The sequence below is a fragment of the Lygodium microphyllum genome, chromosome 22 (assembly GCF_053477565.2).
Source record: "Lygodium microphyllum isolate KBCC chromosome 22, Lygodium_microphyllum_v1.1.10, whole genome shotgun sequence".
Taxonomy (NCBI): domain Eukaryota; kingdom Viridiplantae; phylum Streptophyta; class Polypodiopsida; order Schizaeales; family Lygodiaceae; genus Lygodium; species Lygodium microphyllum.
The window spans coordinates 104,614,973-104,638,610 of NC_141156.1; positions in this window are offsets into that span (position 1 = coordinate 104,614,973).

Consider the following 23,638-nt stretch of genomic DNA (forward strand, 5'->3'; position numbering starts at 1 on the left):
TGTAGTTCGTCAGCTTTCTCATCAGAGATGAGTCGCATGTGTTCATGCAGGAGCATGTCATAGTGCTTGTCAAGATGTTCTTGCTCTTCCGAGGATAGGGAAAATGGCAAGTATCCCTGATGTAGACACGTGTAAATACTTTGAGTTTAGCATCCAACTCAATTAAGCATTTTGCGACACTTCTATGTTCAATGAGGGCTTGCTCAGTTGCTATCTCATGCAAGGTTCTAGGAGTCTCCCTAGGCTTTAGCGTAGCTGGGGGATCACGCCTAGACGAGCAAGATTGGTCAATGCTAGGATTGCTTTTATCCTTGGGATTTTCATGTTTCTCCTGAGGTTTGCGACTATTTTGTCATGGTTCTCCTTGAATGTGACTAGTATAGTTTTGTCAACCTGTTATGAGAGTGTTGTATCCACTCTTGATTGGTCAATGTAAGTTCTATTATCGGTGAATTGAGTGTTGCGAGCAACCGTTGATGGTAATGGTTGCTTTGACTTGTTAGAACACGCGAATGTGTCTAAGGTTTCACCGCTGTTAGGAGAGACGGGAATGGGTTCCTTAGTGGGTGGACTCGATGCTTTATTCCTAAGCCCTTTCGTGCTCTTGGTCTCCGTCTTCTTAGTGTCCACAACCACTTGTAATTACCATTGTTTTTGCTATTTCTCATTTTTTTCTTGGTCAACGAAGGTGTATCCCTTATAGACTTAGGACCCTGAACTAGGTCAGCCATTGATGTGCTTGTTTGGTGGGCCTCAGCCTTCTCTTTCTTTGGTGTGTCCTCATGGGACGTAGTTGTTGTTGGGGGTAAAGGCGCCTCCGCCGTGCCGCCCCGTGTATTACTACACTGACAGTACCCGCCACTGCACACTGCAGGTGGCGGGCGCCCGTCACGTCACTTTATTCTTTATTCTTTTAGTGACAGTTTGAATAAAGGAAGGCCCGGTCACACATTGTGACTGTTGGAGTTCCCATTTCTTGTCTCTCTCTTTTCTTGCTCTTGCTCTCCCGCCATAGCTCACGTGCAAGCTTCGATCCTTCTCACCTTTCAACTGGTATCAGAGCTTGGCATTCTCTTGCCTGAGCTTGACTCGGTGCTTCCCGACCTTCGCATCGACTCACTTCATGCATTGGATCTCCATCCCGGCAGCCATATCCGATCTCCCCGAGCTCCTGTCACTCCCCGGCTTCCCGAGCACCTTCCCAGCCTATTGAGGCACCTTCAAGGCATTGATACTGAGGCATTTGATCATTCTTTCAGGGTTTTATTTCAGTCTATAGGTTGCAAACAGCAAGGGCAGCCATGGCTTCAAACCCTTGAAGCTTATTCCCCTCATATTGTGCCTTACACCTATCAAGGCTCAAAGAGGCTTGTCATAGGCCTTTGATAGGCCCTTCTTGAGCCCCCCATTACCCCCTTTTCAGCCCATGTGGAGCAGCAACAAGTTCAGCACCAACAGGGCAGATTGCATCATTTTTTTCCAGGCTGTGAGCACTCATCTACTTCCGCTCCACACTTGGCCATTGCTTCTTGCTCTCTACCTTGATCAAGAGGGCTATAGACTTCATGTTTGATGTCATTCAAGCTTTGGGCATTGGTCTTGATCATTCAAGGCTGATTTCTTCATATTTGGGACTATCATAAACTGTCATAACATGCTGAAAACAGGGCAGCGCCATTGGCATTAGCATTTGTTGCTTATACTCCATTCTGGTTGTGCTATTTGATGCCCGTATGCGGTCTACATGATGCCTAGTGCCTTGGGAATGTATGCACATGATTATGCCATAATTTTGGCTTGAAATATTGGCTGATTTGGGACTGTTATTTACTGTTATAGAGTGTTGGAAACAGGGCAACCACACTTGGCATTGGCGTTTGATGCTTATACTCTACTCCGGTTACCTTATTTGATGCCCGTATGCAGTCTACTTCCTACCCGGATGTATTGCAGATGTATGCATTTGGTTTGACCATGATTTTGGCTTGAATTTGGGGCTGAAATCTATTGTTTAGAACAGTAAATACATGCTAGAATAACATTGGGCTGAAGGTACTTTACATGCTTTGGCACTTACCTACCGATACCAGATGTATGCTTTGAGCTTTGGCATGATGTCTCTGACATTTGGGGACGACTGGGAGCATATGTATGAGATTATGGGATGCTTTTGAGCTTCGCATTAGCTCCGTCTTCACTGGCATTTGGACTGACTTGGCATGCTCGTGGACCGCCTATGCCTCATGTCTCTGCTTGACAGTTAGGCTTTTGCATTACATGCTTTGGTTTGTGACATATGCTATTTGGTTCGTGTATGCCATACCGACATTTGAAGCTTGGATTTGGATGTATTTGAGCATTCCCGGCTTACTTGATCACTGATCTTGGTTGCTATTTGGATGTCATTGAGTTGAGCGAGAGCTTATTTGGGCTTATGTATTGCTTCATGGTTAATACGGCCGGTGCTTCATGTATGTCATGCTCTCTTGGATGCGCTTGATGCATTGACAGGGTCACTTATCACTGGTGCTTTCTCTTGGGTTGTTTGAGCTTCTGAGCTCACTTTGTACGCCTTTTGTGCCAGTGGGAGCATTTTACATGCTTGCTTGACCTTTGACAGTTGCATGCTATTGGAGCACTTACATGTATTTGGAGCAGTTTATGTCTTGAGCAGCTACATACGCATTGAGACTTTGGGATCATACTCCGATCTTTATGGATATGCATTGATGTACTCTTGGTTCACAGGATGCTTATGAGCTGAGTCTCATATTTGGATCTTTCTCTTTGAGCAGACACATATTTGTGTCAGGTTTTGGCAGTTACAGGAACACTTTGCCTAGAGTGTCTGGGGGTGTGCCTTTCACTGGCAGATGTTATTTTGACATGCTTCGGTGTTGAGCTCATGTTTTTTTCACTGTCATTGGCCTTGCTTATGTCCGTTTCATGCCGGCTTTGGACCTAGCATTGTTTGCTTGACATTGGATCCTATTTTGGGACAGTTTGCTCTCTAGACTACATACCTGCAATTTATTACAGCAAGCAGTTATTGGTGGACTGAGGTGTACTTTTCATGCAAAAATATCCTGATTTGGTGTACCGCACCTAGTACTAAGTGGGCAACAGCTTTTGGCACACTTTGCTTGCCCTTTAGACCCCATTTTGGTCTTTTTTGGGCAGTTTTTGCAGTAAAACAGCAAGTAGTTTTGGATTGTTTGGGCATTTCCAGCCTACATAATGGCGTCATCTTCTCATGATAGTGCCATCTTTAACATTACAAAGTTGGATGGTACCAACTACTCTTATTGGAAGAGTCAAATTTAGCAGGTCTTGGTGCAGAAATCTCAGATTAAGCCACTTCGGTTGAGTGGGGAGCAGCCTGAAACTATGGACAATGACGACTGTCTTGAACTTGATGAGCTATGCAAGTCCACGATTGTATTGTCTCTCACTGAACAGGTACATTATAATGTATTTGAGGAAGCACAGAGTGCATGGGATCTATGGAATAAGATCAAGAATCTTTATGATAAGAAAAGTCCGGCAAGTCAGATGTACTGGTTGAAGCAGCTTATGGATCTGCGCATGAAGGATAATGCGACTATGTCTGCTAACTTGAGCCAGTTCCATGCTATACTGAAGAACCTAACTTCGCAGGATATCACCTTTGGAGAGGAAGTAACTCCTCTTTTCTTGCTTGGGACTCTGAATGAGTCATGGGATGTTTTCCATACTGCTCTTTGTGCCTCTAGTGCTACTCTAAAATTGGCAGATGTTGAGAGTGCTCTTCTTCAGGAAGAGGTGAATCGCAAAAACTTGGATGCCTCTTGTGGTAGTCATGCTTTGACAGTTAGAGGCAGGAATGACAAGAATGATCGTGGTAATAACCGTGGTCGTGACTCGCAGAAGGGTCGGTCTAAATCTCGTGGCAAGTCGCGTAGTAAGTCGCGTGGGCACAATGCAAATGTCACTTGTCATCATTGTGGGAAAAAGGGCCATATTAGACCACAGTGTCATGAGTTGCGCAATGAGAAGAACAAGGATAAGGGGAAAGATAAAGTGCAGGAGAAGTCCTCTGATCGCAGCATAGTACCTGTGAGGAAATTAATGTCACGCAGACTGAGGAGTCCGACGGTGGTGATGAGTTTATACTTGCAGCTAGTTCTTTTGATGCTTCACACTTGACTGAGACATCTACTATGTATGCACAGTGCTGGTTATTGGATTCCGGAGCATCCTTCCATGTGACGCCTTACCTGAGTGGTTCCACTCTTACCGCACTATATCTGGTTCAGTCAGACTTGGAGATGACAGGTCTCTTGACATTGTGGGCATGGGTGATATTCAGTTGCAGTTTTCCATTGGCAGTTCATTTTTGCTTAGGGATGTACGTCATGTACCTGCGCTTTCGCGCAGTCTTATGTCTGCAGGACAGCTGGATGATGCAGGATTTCATGTATGTTTTGGGGATTCTGCCTGGAAGATTACTCGTGGCAGACTTGTGCTTGCTAGAGGTGCCAAGTCTGGCAGCCTCTATCCTCTTGTTGTATCTGGGTCCTCAGTTGACCATGTTTTGGCAGTGGGTTCTATCCCACATGTATCACTTTGGCATACTCGTTTAGGGCACATGTCTTTGAAGGGAATGAAAATGTTATTTGGTTTGCAGTATCTTCTGCCTTTGGATTATGCATGTTTTGACTCGTGTGATCATTGTCTTTATGGTAAGCAGAATAGGTCTACGCATAAGAAATCGGGTAGGCCACTCATGAGTGAGCCCTTAGCATTGGTGCATTCCGATATTTGTGGGCCTATGCCTTGCATGTCTATGGGTGGCACAAAGTACTTTGTTACCTTCATTGATGATTTTTCTAGGAAAGTGTGGGCTTATCCCATAAAGCAAAAGTCCGATGTCTTGGCAGTCTTTCAGCGTTGGCTTGCTCTTGTTGAGAACCAGACTGGGTATAGGCTGAAATGCCTTAGGACAGATAATGGGGGAGAATATGTCTCGCATGCTTTTGAGCAGTTTTGTGATGATAGGGGTATTAAGCGTCAGTTGACCGCCCCTTACACCCCACCCCAGAATGGTTTGGCTGAGCGCATGAACAGGACTATTCAGGAGCGTGTGCGCTCTATGCTTAGCCATGCAGGCCTACCCCAGAGTTTTTGGGCTGAGGCAGTTAGTACGGCAGTGCATGTCATAAACCGATCGCCTTCCAATTGATTGGATTTCCAGGTTGTAGAGGAAGTTTGGGCTGGTAAGCCACCCTCTTATGCGCATCTCCGTGTCTTTGGATGTGAGGCATTCTGCCATGTGCCCAAGGACAAGAGGAGTAAATTGGATCCAAAGAGCATTAAATGCATATTCCTTGGCTATGGTGAGTCAGGAGAGATGGGCTATCGCCTATGGGATCTGCAGGCGCAGAAAATAGTACGCAGCCATGATGTCGTCTTCCATGAAGATAAGATGCACAGGGAGCCTGAGAAGGTGGTTGAGATCCGCAGAGTGATCTTTCAGGAGGAGCCTAGAGCTCCAGCACAGCCAGTAGTAAAGCTTGCAGCAGTTCCTCCACAGGGCCAGGGTGTTGGACAGGCAATTAGACAGGCAGCAGAGGCTGCGGTGAGACGGTCTGCTAGAAACAGACGTCCACCTGATAGATTTCAGCCCTCTATGCATTATGTTTTGGTTACAGATGCAAGAGAGCCTTTCACTTATGATGAGGCTATGCGCAGGGGTGACAGTCACTCCTGGGAGAGGGCTATGTAGTCTGAGATAGACTCCCTGCATAAGAATGAGACTTGGGATTTGGTTGCCTTGCTTAAGGGCAAGAAGGCTTTGCCATGCAAGTGGGTGTACAAGCTGAAAAGTACCCCTGGACACCCCAAGCCGGCATACAAGGCTAGATTGGTAGCAAAGGGTTTTAAGCAGGAACATGGTGTGGACTTTGATGAGGTCTTCTCTCCTGTGGTTAAGATGACCACCCTGCGCTTAGTCTTGGCTTTGGTTGCACAACTTGACTTAGATCTATATCAGATGGATATCAAGACGGCTTTTCTACATGGAGACTTGCATGATGAGATCTATATGGATCAGCCTAAGGGCTTTGCAGAACCTGGCAGGGAGCACCTAGTGTGCAAGTTGAAGAAGAGCTTGTATGGCTTGAAGCAGGCACCTAGGGAATGGTATCATAAGTTTGATGCCTTTATGCAGTCATAGGGCTACAGTAGGAGTGCTATGGATCCGTGTCTTTACACGAAGAAAGCCCGTGATGGCAGTTTGCTTATCTTGGTACTCTATGTTGATGATATGCTGATAGCAGGGAAAGCTCATGATGAGCTAGATGCTCTTAAATCTCAGCTGAAGAAGAGCTTTGAGATGAAAGATTTGGGACAGGCCTCACATATACTTGGGATGCGCATTAAGCGCGATAGGCATCAGGGGCTTTTGTATCTCTCACAGCGGGAGTACATTCATAAAGTCCTTGAGCGCTTCCGCATGCAGGACGTAAAGCCTATTGGCTGTCCATTACCTTCTTATGTGAAGGTATCACACGCCGATTGTCCGCAGACAGATGAGCAGAGGGCCGAGATGGCCAAGATCCCTTATGCTTCAGCTGTGGGCAGTTTGATGTATGCCATGATAGCCACTTGTCCAGATATTGCGCATGCAGTTGGTGTTGTGGCACGCTATATGGCTACACCTGGCAGCAGACATTGGGATGCCGTGAAGGGTATCATGAGGTACCTGAAGGGCATAGAAGATATGTGTATTTGCTATGGCAGCCAGGATACAGGGGTCATGGGGTACACTGACTCCGATTATGCAGGACATGTAGATAGTAGGAAGTCCACTTCTGGCTATGTATTCACCTATGCTGGAGGGGCTGTCTCTTGGATGTCCAGGGTTCAGAAGTGTACGACTTTGTCTACCACTGAGGCCAAGTATGTTGCAGCCACTGAGGCTTGCAAGGAGGCCATATGGTTAGGCCGTCTAGTTGCTGACCTTGGGATTGATGCTACACCTACACTGCATTCGGATTCTATGAGTGCCATTTAGTTGGCTAAGAATCCAGTCTTCCATGCGAAGACGAAACACATTGAGGTGAGGTATCACTTCATATGTGGTGTCGTGGAGGACAGGTCTGTTGACCTTGTCAAGATCTCCACTGACAAGAATCCTGCAGATCTGCTCACGAAGAGCCTCACTACTGAGCGCTTTGCCTTCCTCAGGAGGTTGATGGGCGTTGGATGAGATGTCGCCTTTCCTCATCCCTTGTACCTATGTACATTTGTACTGTCTTTTCTTTTTCTTTTCTCTCTCACTAGGGCAGATTCGCCTTTAAGTGGGTGGTTGTTGGGGGTAAAGGCACCTCCACTGTGCCACCCCGTGTATTACTACACTGACAGTACCCGCCACTGCACACTGCAGGTGGCGGGTGCCCGTCACGTCACTTTATTCTTTATTCTTTTAGTGACAGTTTGAATAAAGGAAGGCCCAGTCACACATTGTGACTGTTGGAGTTCCCATTTCTTGTCTCTCTCTTTTCTTGCTCTTGCTCTCCCGCCATAGCTCGCGTGCAAGCTTTGATCCTTCTCACCTTTCAATTGTAACATGCGGAATAGCCTTGCTAGGTTGATTGGTCAGATGTGCCATCTCCTTGGCCACATCTTCGAGAGGTTTCTTCTCAAGCCTAGGCTTTAGGTGCTTCGGCAATGCTGGAGGTGTCAAGGATGTTGGTTGCAACACCTCTTCCACTAGTGAATTGCTAAGGACACGTTCTGCAAGAGGCATTGCCACAGCCAAAGGTCGTGACTGTTGTGATTCCTGATTGGAAGTAGTAGTCGCTAGTTCAGTGGACTGGCTATTGTTGGTGGGTTGCGGTGCCAAGTCCTTAGGCAAGTCGGGAGTGATCGTATCTTTTTTTGCCCGTTGAGCATTCACTTGTGCAGGTTGTGAGCTAGTCACGATGGATTGCACAGGCATATCCTTGGGCTGAGGGCTACGGGTGGTGTCATGTCCCATCGCTTGGACATTTGGAAGCTTAGCTGGAGATAGAGATTGGGATTGAGCAGCTGCACTTGATGATTGTTGTTGTGCTTCTTGTGTCCGTTTAGGGAAAGAGGGTGTAGGAGACTTGGGACTCCTAGGTGGTCTTGGCATTGGCCTGAAGATTTCCTTGTGGCTATTAGGCGATTCTATCGTTTGCTTTATCGAGCAATCAACCTTATCATGAGCAACGTTGTGCCTGTGATGCTCATTATCCTCTTGGAAATTCAAAGGCTCCTTGGGAACTAATGGTTTTTGTGCACACTCAACGGTTATATCTAATGTCCACTTATTAAGTACACTAGGATGAGGATCTACCTTTCGAATAGTCATGCTTGGTTTCTTGCCTCGAGACTTGGATTTTCATTTAGATTTCCTCTTGTGCTTCTTTGCTTTTGATGCAATCCGATCTTCAACTAATAGAGGAGGTTTGGCAAGGGGTTTTGGTATCCAAATCCATCGGTTACCTGCATAATACCCTTGAGCACGTAGCAACACTTTGGATATCCATCACAGCATTGTGCTAACTCTCAATCTATACCTTCGCCTATAAGGCTTGGGCTTCTTTTATGGTCTTCTATGATATTTGTAATTCCAAAGCCTATCCTTGGCATTGTCTCTTGACCTTCTTGTTTCAAGCATGGCCTTGCTCACTGGTTCTCTACGTTTAACATGCGCTTGTATCAACTTATTACTAGGCTTGCCTGGTATGTCAGAATGTTTCTTGTCTTTCCTCCGAGGTTTGATGAGATCACCCTTGCTAAAGGTTGTGATTATCCTCACACCTGGTAGTGTCAAGTGTGTCCTCTGTGCTATGTAATCAGCCTCACACTTCATCGCCCTTTTGAAAGGTCATTCGAGGAGGGTTTCCTTTCCACAATTAGCACTATTTGGAGGAACATGGAATAGGATAGACAAGCTTTCCGTTTCAATGGTTACAAGGATTTTGCACTTTTCCACAAGTTCTTGGGAGTGGCCCCTGTAAGGTCTAAGAGTTGCATTAGTCGTCGGTGTGAGCTCTGGTTGGCCTAGTAGGGTCCATGCTTCATAGGTCAAGAGATTAAAATCAGCTCCTTCGTCGATGAGAGCATTTACACAGTGCTCCCTTTTTGCGGTGAGTTTGACCCTAAGATAAGCAGGTGGTACTATGTCTTCGTCTTCTGGGTCTTGGCTTGTAAATTCAAGCCTTCTAATACATGCCTTTGAGTCCCCAATTACATGACCAGATGTGGATTCTCCACTGATGTCTTGGGTCGTTTGTGCAATGCCGTTCAAGGTGCATCTATCATTAAGACTGTCATGTCTAGTCATCCTTGCAGTTGTAGCTTGATGTTGTTCCATTCTGCTTTGATTAGATGCAGTCTAGACGTAACACGTACGTGTTTTTGCGGTGTGGCCTTTTTTTCCTTGTTGGCTAGATTGGCCCATTGAGGTTCTATGGTCTCTGTTTGTCTTTGTTCGGGTATGGGCTTTTGGTTGCTAATTTGCAAGTGAGAATCCATGCTTGTGTAGAGTCATTACTACACTAGGATCTAATTTGGAGGACCTGTCACGGCGCGTGCTCTCTCTCCAACCTACTTGGGGGAGGCACGGAGGGGGTAGAGCCCCCTTTGTGGGGGTCCGGGGAGGGCAATCCCCCCTGGCTCGCGGGGCCGTTACAGTAAATGCTGTGCACGATTTGAAGGATACAGCCAAGTTTTGAGCTATTTGTTCTAGATTTCAACCCAGTGATAGATCTATGATGTGGTTTCAGCTCTATGTGGTCTCTCGGTCAGTTTTAGGATCTACATGTTAAAATTTGAAAAAATTCAAATTCGACGCCCAACAGGTCCGAATTGCAAGGTCCAAATGGTCAAGGACAGAATGAGAAAGGGAAAAATGTAACTAGTCCAAATGTCAAATTCGACCAGTCTGAGTGTGGGTGTCTGAGGGCCAAGTGGCCGAGTATGCCGAGGGCCGAGTCAAGTGGAACAAGGGCCAAATGGTGAATTCAGCAACTTGTCCGTGGGCCGAGTCGACAGGGTGAAGGGCCGAATATCAAGTTGGTCCGAATGCTTGATTCAGATGGGCCGAGCGAAGGGCGTCCGAGTAAGATGGGCCGAATGGTTGATTTGGCCACCAAGGGCCGATTCTGGGACTCAGCCCAAACTCATTGTCACTAGGATGGTAGGCTGAACGTGGCACGATTTTTGTCGGCACAACAATAAGTCACTCAAATCACACAATTTAGGTCACGGCCTATCGCTCGCACCTCCAAATCAAAGCTATGGGTGGAGAGGAAGAGTTGTATATACCTGGAATAGCAAATAAACTCAAAAATGCAAATCGGCAAGTAAATCAAACCCTCTTACCCTGTTATTATAGCAAAAACCCCAATGCTTGTTTTTCTTCTTTTTCTTTGTTTTTTCCTACCTTAATGCATCTAACTCACAAAGAGAATACCTACCCTACTCCAACATACTATACAAAATCCAAAACACCAAAAACCTACTTGCTAAGGAGATCGAATACCTCTTCAAACTCCCTCGCTTCCTACCTATATACCTCTAGTACTAGTTCGGGAAAAACCCTACTTCAATGCTCGATTCGAAGTGCGCAAGCGCTCAAGGCTTGAATTAGTTGGTCCTGACAAAACGGAACCTAAATGAAGGGAGCTAGAAGCTCAACCCCCGAGACCTATGGACCGCTTATTGGTCATGCGTTTCAAGCCAAGCGGCCATGGCTACCACTCACATAGCCGACGCGCCCTCTCTACCTATGGGGTGCAGTGAGCTTACCTTGATGCCCGATCAAATACCCTCCTCTCTCATGCATACCGGTAGCTCCACAATCCTTGAGGCAAGCTCAAGCAACCTCAATTCCTCTACAACAAGCTCCATCCTCCATAGCCACGCGAGACAAGAGAAGAGTAGAGAAGAGAAGAAGATGAAGAGAGGGGAGAAGAAGAGAAGTAGAGGAAGAAGCTTTTTTCCACACACAAGAATGAGCTTCTCATTCACTTGTCAACTTTATATACAAAACCCTAAATCTCTTTTGGGTGGTCATCCCCTTATCCCCTTTTTTACATGGATGGCCGTAGCCTAAGCCCTTTTTCCCATTGTCTTCCTATCTTCCTAGCTTCCTTTCCATCGCCCGTCTACCTTTACAAATTGCATGGGTGAGAGCCTGGCACTTGTAAAATAAATCAAGGTGTGCCTTGCACTTTTTTACAAAATTATAGACTCGCGCTTTTTCTCGTATGCCTTTTTCCTTGATTTAGGACTTTTCTGCACTTCTTGTGTTTCCAGATTCTTCTTGGTGTGCCTTCGTCTTCTGTTTCACTTTTGCCTTGGCCTTGTCTTCTCCTTTAGATTTTCGAGCTTTTCCACCTTGTTCCTTTGAGGGTTAACATATGCAGTCACAGGGCTACAACCGTAGTACTGTGGATCCGTGCTTGTACATAAAGAACACCCATGATGGATCTTTATTGATTTTGGTACTCTATGTGGATGACATGCTTTTGGCAGGAAAAAATCATGATAAGCTAGATGCTCTCAAGGCTCAGTTCAAGAAGAGCTTTGAGATAAAAGAACTAGGACAAGCCTCTCATATTCTTGGTATGTGCATTACACATGATAGGCATCAAGGACTACTCTATATATCACAAAGAGAGTACATTAATAAAGTCCTTAAGTAGTTCCATATGCAAGTTGTAAAGCCTATTGGTTGTCCATTGCCTTCTTATGTGAAGGTATCGCATGCTGATTGTCCACAAACAGATGAGTAGAGGGACGAGATGGCCAAGATTCCCTATGCATCCGCAGTGGTGGGTAGTCTTATATATACCATGATAGCCACCTGTCCAGATATTGCTTTTAAGAGTCGTGGGATACATTGATTCTAACTATGCATGACATGTAGATAGTAGGAAGTCTACATCTAGCTATGTGTTCACTTTTACTGGAGGTGTTGTTTCATGGATGTCTAGGGCGTAGAAACACACGAACCTTTCTACTATAGAGGCCGAGTATGTTGCAACCACTGAGGCTTGCAAGGAGGCCATTTGGTTGGGTTGTTTAGTTGCTGACCTTAGTATTACAGATACTATTCCTACACTGCATTCGAATTCTATGAGTGTTATCCAGTTAGCCAAAAATCCGATCTTCCATGAAAAGACAAAACACATTGAGATGAGATATCACTTCATTCGTGGGGTCATTGAGGACAAGTTTGTTGACCTTGTCAAGATCTCAACTACCCAGAATCCTATAGACTTGCTCATGAAAAGCCTCTCAACAGAGTGCTTTGCCTTCCTTAGGAAGTTGATGAGCATTGGATGAGATGACGTCTTTCCTCATCCTCTTGTATCTATATACATGTTGTATTGTATTTTTTTTTATTTTCTTCTCACTCCTCACTGAGGCAGATTCACCTTTAAGTGGGAGATTATTGGGGGTAAAGGCGCCTCTGCCTAGCTGCCTATGTATTACTACACTAACAGTACCCCGCACCCACACATTGCAAGCGGCGGGCACCATCATTGTCACCATTCTTTATTCTTTCAGTGAAATTTGAATAAAGGGAAGGCCAGTGACACATTGTGACTATTGGAGTTCCCACATTTGGAGTCTCTCTCTTTCTTGCTCTTGGTTCATGTACCATAGCTCTCACCTTCGTGCTCTCTTGCTCGATCCTTCTCACCTTTCAAAACAATGTACCTACCTCAAGGCTTAAAGAAAAAAACCTTCGCCTTTGCAGATTTCCTCCCTTTTCTCCTTCACACTCCTCTCCTCGTTATTTGCAGGCCGTAATGGCGACAATGATTGCTCTCTCTCTCTCTCTCTCTCTCTCTCTCTCTCTCTCTCTCTCTCTCTCTCTCTCTCTACTTTAAGCTCTCTCCCTCTCTCTTTTGTTCTCTCTCACTCAGTTGATCTCTCTTAGCTTTAAGCTCTCTCCCTCTCTCTTTCGTTCTCTTTTGTTCTCAAAATAGCGTCTGTGTTAATTTGCATCCGAAATGATCATTACTATGTCTTTGTGCCCTTGTAGTGAGTATTCTTTTTTTTTGGCTATATCTTTTAGTATGAAATTGCAATCTAATGATATGCCTCATCATTCTCCTAAGGATATGAAATCGCATCAAGTGATCTATCTTAACATTGTAGTTTGCAATTGTAGCAACATTGGCTTGCATAGACCCACCAAGCAACATAGATAATTGCTAGAAGGAGTAGAGGCTATTGTGGAAGAACAACCCCCAACTGAGAGTGCCATGACTAGTGGACATAAGTGCCACAAGCTAAACCGAACAAAATTAGGTAGAGATCTTGAGAAGACTATAAAGCAACTTATGGACCACTTTGTGAAGATAGAGCAAGAGGTGTTACATGCCACCATAGTTATTCAAAGAGAGAGACTCAATTATCAAATTGAGAATGACCATACTCCAAGGAAAAATGAGAGAGAAGCAAATGAGGTCATGAGGGAGCTCGCACCCTCTATCCATTATATATATAAGGGCGCCGCATCCTCGTCTTGTAGGCAGAGTCCTTAGAACTTCCATTCTCTATAAAACATTTTGCTTGGATATTCATAGCATTTTTTCACTATGTTAGAATGCACATGAGTTATTGCAATGATATTGTGTTTGTGATTTCAAATATTTAGTGGTGAATTAGATAATTGTAAATGCAAAGGTATCTTCCACCATTCTAAAACATAGGGTTGTGATATTTTAAGAAAACTTCACGAACTTCTTGTAATACAATTGTCTTCACATTCAAATGCATCTTTATATTTTGGACCTAGTTAACTTGCGATTTGCAAGTTTGAAGGAGTTGGTGTGAATTGTTATTTGAAATAAAATGCATGTAATGGAACAAATAGAGGCTTAGAGAAAATGAAGCCCGTGAAGCCAACACGCAAAGAATGACTCAAATGTATGTAGGAGTTACATAACGAGCCAAACAATCCCTTTGGATTCTTGCACTCAATGATCTTGTTGGTGTGCAGAAAGGGAACCCATGTTTAGCAAATTGTGTGCATACATGCTCTATTGTCTCCTCGCCATCAATGCAAATGTTGTTGAGTGCACAACATGCAACAATGGTTAACCATAAAGTTAGGGGATGATCATGATATCTTTCCATTAAGGTAGCACCATTGTTGCTTAAGGCATCCAAATGCACATTCAACAACACTTTGAGTGGATGTGACAATGCAATTATAATTGCTTTTGAGGTCGTTCTGTGACAATCTATAAGATGTCATGAGCTAGTCATGTAACGAAAAACCTTCATCTGTTATAATGTATTCTCTGATGGAGAAATCTCCATCACTAAAATGAGGGCTAGAAATATATTGTCCACTAAGTGCATGTGCATAGAAATCGGAGTTGCACAACACATGATTGTCATGTGTCGCCCCATCCCAACCAACATAGACATCCAAAAATCACAAGTCCCCATGTCAACAATGCATTGCAATGACATGGAGTAGTTCTTGTTCTTGTCAAACCAACTTAAAGCACTTGCGTGCCTAGGCTTGTCCATGTTTACATGTTTAACATCTAGTGCCTTGTAGTAATTAGGCAAACCCCTCAAAATCATAAACCCATCTTTTACTTTGCCAATGCTTTCTGCATCCCTGTGCCAACACAAAAAGTGTGATTTGTGCAATAGAATTGCGTAAACAAATTTGTGCACTATGTTGGGATATAGTTGACTTCCTAATACCAAATTGTTCCCCATACCAATTGTGATGTGTCTGGTGCCACTAGCCAAGCACAGCACGGAAATTGAAACCACTTTCTCAATGGATATAAGTCTACCACATATGTTTAGCAATCATCATACATCAAGGAGAGGAGGACATTCCAAAAAGCGAGTTCATAATTTGCTTGGACATGTAGTGGGGAGTTGCAAAATTTGCATCTCTCGGAGGTAAAAATTGACATCACACACACCAATGTATTACAGGTTTTGCGTCAGCCTTGTGAGGCTATTGGCTTCTTCTGCATCATGCTAGTTATTAACATTGCATTTCACAACACCTTCTATTAGCCAAGCAGCCTTGGAGACCCGTAACATTCATAGTGACATTTATTGTTATTGCAGGTGCGCATATATTTGGAAGACATGACATGACGTCCATGGTTCGTAAGCATTTCATTCTCGTTGCTCTGCACTTTATGGGAGGAAAGTTGAAACGTTTATTTGGCATCGCGCGTTGTTCAAGTAACGGAAATATTAAAAACTGGCAAGAAGCTGGCTGCTGTCGTCGTGCCAACTTCCACGGTAACATACAGACCGTGCACATGAGGGCCCCAACGAGTAAGAGGGTTTTTCCATTGTTGAGTATGCACATGGATCTTCAACAAGGCAATCGATGATTAAATAGAAGGCCAGCTACAAGACTAGTTAGTGGGTTAATAGATAGAGTAGTTAGAATACTTAGTAGTTCATTGATGTAGGTTAGTTACTTAATTAAATTAGTTAGGTATTTTAATTTATTTTTTAAAAAGGAACAAAGGATACTTGTAAGTGGGGATGAAAGGGGGGGACGTGGCCGTTTTAGCCTACCATTAATGGCACCCCCTCCCCCTCCCCCACTCGACAAGCCGCTCGATAACCACCACACTCCCCATACTCCTCATGCTTAATGTGCTTCACCTCCTCCTAATCCACTTTGCCATTGACACACCTCTCCCATCCTTGTGAAGAGTACCCAATAGCATCACCCTCTCCATGTGTAGTCCATATCCCCTTCCCTCCAAAATGACTACCACACCTCCACCCCTATACTTGCAAACCGGTCCCTCTCTCCAATCTCCATACAACACCTAGTCTCCCCCTCAAGCTCTTCCATGGAGAAGACGTCCCCTCCCCATTATTTGATAAACCAAACACCTTCCCCATTTAATTAGAACTATGTGTTGAGGTCCTTCATCATACAATACCAAAGATTAAAAGAAAATTGAAGAGAACACAAATTGCAAGCAAAAAACAACTATCCTTAGTTGATAAAACAAACAAAGCTGCAGAGGTGGCTAACCACATGCTAGTGTTGCCTCATGTGGAAAAAAATATAAGAGAGAGAGAGAGAAGGTGAAAGAAATGAGAGGTAATGAGAGAGAGGGGGGAGAAGAGGAGAGAGAAAATATGGAAGAGAGGGAGGGAGAAAAAGATTAAGAGAATGAGAGAGGGTGAGAAGAGAAAAAAATGAAAAAAATGAGAGAGAGAGAGAGAGAGAGAGAGAGAGGGTGAGAAGTGAAAAAACTAAAAAAATGAGAGAGAGAAAGAGAAAGAGCAAGAGAGAAGGAAATTGTAGGAGAGAGAAAATTAAAAAAGAACAACAAATATTTCACGTGTCGCTATGTGCATCATTAAATGCATCAAAAAACATTGCTATTTGCGTCGCTATATGCGTCACACAAGCGACACACTCAGTGGTGTAGATAGTGAGTACTTTGTAGAGATGTATATACCAACTGTTTTAGCAATGATGGGGGTAAATTTTTAATGAATATTTTCATCGCTTTAGATGTTAGTATATGGCCTATATCTTGTAGTGGTGATCGTTTGTTTGTTTAGGCCCATTTATTATCTTTGTTAATTGAGAGAAAGCTTTTCTTTGTTCGTTGGAAGGCCCATTTGATGATGGTGTTGATAATAACAATGAGGCCAAATTCGCCATTGTGCAAGATGTTTCATAACATTCCTTTATGTTGGCTTAAGAAGGCTTTGAACATTTTGGGTGGTAGGTTAATGAAAACATGCTAGCTAGAATCCGCAATCCAAAAGAATTGGATGTTGTTTGTTGTTACTAGTGCAGTTTTCATTTTGCACAAATCCCCACTAGCTCAATTTCGCAAGAGGAGAGTACCGTAGTGAGGATCTTTGAGCTTTGAGTGTGTGTATAGTGAAGAGCATTAGTGATTCATATGAAGTCCTCATTGTGAGCCTTACATATGCCTATCAAGAGCATTAGTGATTCATATGAAGTCCTCGTTGTGAGCCTTACATATGCCTATCAAGAACATAAGCCTTTCTTGGTAGTGCCATTATCATTTCTAGGTGTAGGTAGTGAAGGGATGCTTACTGCATTTTCCTAATCAAGTGCATATCCAAGTCACAACATTCAAAGTCATTACCATTGAATCTTTCCTTTGTAAGGGTGACAACTAGCCACTTGCAAAAGAATGAGGTGTTATTAATGGATTTGTCAATTCTAGCTATGTAGAAACCATTGAGTAATTTAGAGATATCCTTGGGATTGAGCTCATGAGCATGGGTAGACCTAGCAGAAGAGGCTGTCGAATTTAATTTCTTAGTTATATAGCACAAGAAATTTTCCTAGGAGCCACTATTCCATTGGGATTGAGCTCATGAGCATGGGTAGACCTAGGAGAAGAGGCTGTTGAATTTAATTTCTCAGTTATATAGCACAAGAAATTTTCCTAGGAGCCACTATTCTCAATATGGAGATAGTGTAGTAATTCTACAAAATCTAAAAAAAAGGTGTCAAGATCCTTATATAGAGAATCTCTAAGAGATGGTAAAAACTTCCAACCAAGGATGAGATTATCAAAGAGGTTTGGAGGTAGAGGTTGATTAAGTAGGTGGAAGAACTCCTTGAAGCCCAGTCCAATACCCATTATAAGAAGAGATGTGCATAGTCTTAACATGAGACTTGAGAGAAACAATATCGTTATGGCCATGAGGTTGAATAATTATTCTCTATAACCATTAGTCAAACACCAATTGTTTAGCCATTGAGCTACAATCATCTAGCAAAACTTCTTTTCTTTTCATGTTATGAGATGTGTTTAGCAAACCTTGGGTAGAAGTAGTAGTACTTCTTAAGCCAAAGTTCCTAGGCCTATATTGGCCTCGTGGTCTACCACTACCTCAAGAGGAGGACTATGAGCCTCTCTATACAAAGGGATTGAGTCCAATGTTGGGGGCTTTATTGTTGGAGGAGAAGCATCTTTCAATGAGTTTGGCTCCTTAACCTATAATGTGGCCAATGATACTTTGCAAACCATTATTGATCATAAGGCTCTTTGTTGCAGTTTTATGACCATTTCCTCAAAATACGAGAATACTAAGGCTACTTTGATAGCATCATGAGCCTAAGTGGCAAGTCATTTAAGGGCCCATCCAGTGTTGTTGAAGGTTGCATGGAAATTTGCCAAATCGAGAATCATAAGCTAGGACTAAGTCACCTTCCTTGAACTCCTTCTGCTTAATGAAGCTGTCACTCATGATAGCCCTTTTTGCGAGCTTGCATGGCTTCCATGCATTATAGGGCCATCCTGCGAGTCTCGTCGAGACACTCTAAGTCCAAGAGATGGTGTTGCAGGGACTCGTCATCTCCTAGGCATTATTTGATGGCCATGTGCAGAGAGGGTGACTCGAGTTCAACAGGAAAGACAGCTTTTGTTCCATACACCAATTGGAAAGGGATTTTGTCATGTGGCCGCCTTATGGGAGGTTCTGTATGCCCATAGGGCCTCTGTAAGTAGATCATCCCAATCATGATGATGTGCAGTTATCATTCTTGTCAGAATCAAGTAGAGGATGCGATTGGTAACTTTGACTTTTGACCATTGGCTTTGGGGTAATAGGGTGTGGACTTATGATGATGGATCTTGTACAATTCTGTCAACTCTTCCATGATCTTGTTAAGAAAGTGAGTACCTCGGTCACTGACAAGCTCTAGGGGATTGCCAAAACGGGTGTGATGATGTTCTCGTACAGGAACAAGGTTTGCAGTGCACATCATCAGCACATGACACGTCACTCTATTCTATACACTGCACTGCAAAGCTCCCTGGCCTTCTTGCTTGCACCTATGCTAGAGGGGTTGGATGCACTAATGCACCATCAATTGTGCACCCTGGCATACTCCCCCTGCACCATTCCCTTGTCGATTCCTAAACTGAGTGTGAGCTTTGGGTTTCATCAATATTCACTCGAGTGATGTTAGTAATGGAGCAAGTGATTGTTCTTTCATTCCATTTGAGTGATCGTGAGTTGAGTGCAATATCCCTTGTCATCGACGAATTTCCTATGATTCCTGCAATCAGCTACCTCCCTGGGTGCTATTGCGTGGTCCTTGCCACAAAGGATGTGTGTTGTGAAGACACCTTGGTGCCTCCTACAGCTGACAACGATACAAGACACAACCTCGATAATCGACATTGCTCCTTGTCAATATGGGCCAAGTTTTTCTATCCTTACACCTTCTGTTTCTCAGTGACGGTAATGTTTTTAGTGAGGGGACGTTCGTGGTTGGTCTGATGTGTGATACTAGATCTTTGATGTTCGGTTTACCCTTCCTGTTAAGGTCTTAAGTGTGGGGACGCATCCTTGCGCATCAGTTCTGTATATCATCATGGAAATACATTTATTCACATACGGTTCTAAAGTTATTAATTTTTGAAGCAATTCCAGTAAATTAGATGGTTTTTCGTGTGAACGCACCTTTATTGCCTCGGAACACTGATATGATATGCCATCCCTACCCTACCCATTCCCCCTAACATTTTTCCTTTTTACACCCTGTCATTCCAATGCATGGTTGGTTTGCTATTACTTTTTCACATTTTTCCATGAGAACATGCCCTATTTTCACTGGACTCGCAATTGTATTTGATAGTCGTGTCCTACCAACCTTTCCCCCACTTTTTCCTTTTTCCTTCCCCCTCTTCCGACTACTGGATTTTTAGTTATTAATTTTTTCGAGTGTTTTCAGGTGTCTTTTTTGTGTTTTTCCCATGTGAACCCCTCCTAGTTCCCCCCAAACTGAGTTTTGATGTGCCAGCCATATGAATCCCCTTCCCCCGGGCATTTTTCATGTTTATTGCACTTCATTCTGGAAATTGGTTCTTCTCATATTAATTTTCGAGTCCATTTTCGGGTCTGTTTTGGGGGTTTTTCCCATGTGAATGCGTCCTATCTTGATCAAAGCTATGTTTTGCCATGATAGGGTTGTTGGACACATAGTTTTGCACATTTTTCCTTCTTTTCGTACTTTGTTCCGACCCGTAGATTTTCCAATATTAATACACGTATGTGTTTTCGGGTCTGTTTTTTGCGTTTTTCCCATGTGAACACCCTGATTTTGCCCCTGAACCTGTGTCACATTTTTCTATCATTTTCCCTCGTCTCCCATCACATTTTTACTTTTTACGGTTTTTCGATCTGACGTGCGATTTGGGTTTTATTAAATTTTCTTCATTTTTGTCGTGTGATCGCATTTCTCGTGTCACACGTGAACGCACCTATTTTTGGTTTTACATGCCTTGGGACGCCCCGGTGGCTTCTGTGACTCGCATGTCGCCATCTCCACTCCGTCTAATCCCGCCGATGCAAATTTTTTTACTCCCGCCCTGCGCATGCGCGCGGGATGGGGTGTGCTCATTTTTAAACCACCATAACAAAGTTTTAACAAAAACAAACAAACACATAAACAAACACACCAACCCAAGAAAAAAAACAAAACACAAACAAAAAAAACAACACACAAACCCAACAAAAATAAAAATGGAAAAAAAATCCTAATAAAACACATAATTTAACCAAAAAAACAAACAAACAAAACAAACAAAAACATAGATAATCACAAAAGAACAAAGAAAAAAAAAGGAACAAAAAAATCCCTAATCATTAAAACAAAAAAAAAGAAATTAAAAAAGAGAGAAAAAAAGAAAAAAACGAAAAAAAAACACGTACCTGTTTGTTCCTCCCTGCATGCCTCCTTCTCCATGATCCTCTCCTTCCCTCCCTCCTCGACGGCTCTTCCTCCCTTCGTCCTCCACGGCCCCTCCTTCCCTCCCTTCTCCATGGCCTTCCTCCCTCCCTTCGCCACGATCCTCTCCTTCCCTCCCTCCTCAGCGGTGCCTTTCCCTCCCTCCTCTTCCTCCTTGCTTTTGTCTCATGCTGCCCCCTCCTCTTCGTCCTTGCCTTCGCTGTCCTACCCCCCCTCCTCTTCCTCCTCGCTGCTGCCCCCGCCTCCTCCTCTTTCTCCCGCCCCGCCTTGGTCGCCTCCTCCTCTATGGCCACTCCCCCTCTTTCCTCGCCTTCTGCCGCCCCCTCCTCTTCCTCCTCCCCCCACCTCCCGCCTTCTCCTCCTCTTCGTCCTCCCTTTCCTCCCCTCTCTTCCTCCTCCCTCGCCTCTCCCTACAGGCGCTTCCTTTCCCCCAAACCCCCCCACCAAATTTGCCCCCCCCCCCTCCCCCCAACCCAATTTACCCCCCCAACCTCAGTTTCCCACCCCCACATAGTTACCCCTACCCTAACCCCCCCTTCCCACCCACACCCCTCTCCACTCACAGCAAAACCCCCCCTCTCCCATTGTCCCTGTTCCCACTCACCACCCAACACAGAAACACACTCGCGTCAAATACCAACCACACCTCCTTGCACGCCCTTGTTCCTGCATTGTGGACTTCCGCCTCGTCTCGGGTTCTGGATTTCTTTTTTCCTACATGTCTCGGTGAGTGCACTTGCGGTTGTTCGTGCACCGTAGCGTATTCGTGCGCGTATCAGGATGTGCTTGTGACGTGTTCGTGAGCTACTAGCAGGCGTTCACATGCGAGGACACACCTCCGACTTGTCCATATAGTGGTGTGTTGCAGTCAGCTGTTCACACGCAGTCATTATCAGCTGTTCACATGCAGCTCGGGTACCGACTTTTAATTTCAAAACCCTAAAAACCCTAAAAACACATTTTTTTAAAATAAAAAAAAGCTTCAAAAATTCATTAAAATTCATTTAAAATCCAAATAAATTGCAAAAAAAATTTCCCAAAAAAAAATCCAACATTGTTAAAATCATTTGCACTATTTTTCGAAGTGGGAATTCAAGAAAATCAATTGCAAAAATTTCAAATCTTCAAAATTCTTTCAAAAATACATGCAAAATGAGCAAAATTTATTAAAAATTAGTAAAAATTCAGAAATACTTTCAAAAAAATTTCAAAAAATTTCAAAAACCCCCTTGCCCCTTTTGCCAATAATTTTCCAATTGAAAATGCTTTCATAAATGGCCAAAGTATTATTTGAAGCCAAAACCCTAATTTTAATACCTTACCCCATGAAAATTCATTTTAAATTCTAAAAATAAGTTGAAAAATCATGGATAAATTCAAACACATTGTTGACACTTGTTGGGTTGTTGAAATTCCACCATTACACTTCACAATATATTCATGTGTCCTATATCCCGTTTTAATCATTTTTTTAAAAAAAAGAGAGGAAAAAAAAACACCAATCATAAAAAACCAAACATTCACCAAATCACACAATCAAAGCACACCAACTTTATTGACATTTTTAAAAGATGTTGGTTTTGTTGTTGAAAAGCTTATTATGTCAAAACTTTTTAGTTATTGGCATTTTATTTTTGGGACTCATTGTCATTATCTTGGGATTGAGACGTGCATATTCCATTTCATTGCATACACACATATCCACTTCCAGGTATTTTTTTTATTCCTATTTTTAAATTTTCCACTATCTCAAAATTCACGATTAACTCTTAAAATGAATCCTAAATACCACCATGGCACGCGCACTCGCGCTAAACACACATTTTTCTAATAACTTAAAATCAACATGCCGTTCACTTTGCACGCACTACGTGTGTCTCAGAAGCACCTTAATTTTAAATTAAAAAATGAACCAGCCATCACAAAAAAGCACGCGCTGGCAAGAAAACGCTCCACATCACCATTAATTTCTAATTAATGAATATGCATTTAGAGACCCCAGTCACAGGATTATAGTCCAGGTTTTGTTAAAAGCACTGTTTCACATTAATAAATTGTAACTAACAATTTATAAATGAACCATCATTTTTTAATTAAGGTTTACAACCTAATAAAATTTCAACCATTGTTAATAATTTATTAAAATGAACCCTTCACTAAAATCATTCTTTTCACTCCACTTTTTTTCCTTTTTAATAAACACGCTTCGTGGGATGGGCACGTATAGTCCTTTAAGTTGAAATTGTTTATCAAAGTTATGGTTAGGTCCTGATTAGGTTTTTAAGGTATTATGGTTTGATTGTGTGATACGATTATGGGTGCGATTTGTAGTTTTTTCTTTTTTGCCTGATATGGGGTCTTGGGTGTCTGGTTATTGCATAGCATGAAGCTTTTGGTCACATATGTGTAGAGGTCATGCCAAATTTTTTCTAGGATGTGGGTTGTTTGGGGTGGTTAATTGGTTAGTTACGTCTGTGTGTGTGTTTCTTTTTATCGCTTTCTTTTTTATCGCTATTTGGTTGTTTTGCAGGCATTCTTTGTGATTGTCTGTGTTTGTGGTGTGTGTATATTCCATCTGAATGGTGCCTCAAGATCCTCCTCCTGTTCAGTATGTCCCATTGATCAATAGGGATTATTCTTCCCTACTGAATTTTGAGCCTATTGCGAAAGCAAGACTTGCAACTTTCATGGCTGCTTCACTCCCTTTGATTCCAGACGACCCATCCCTGTGTGATGAGTATCTTGCATCATACAGTAAGAAATTGGGCTTGGTTCATGGTACTTCTATGGTTTTAACACCTAGAGGGTTAAGGAAGGCTTTGTCTCTTCCCTACAAAGGAGAAC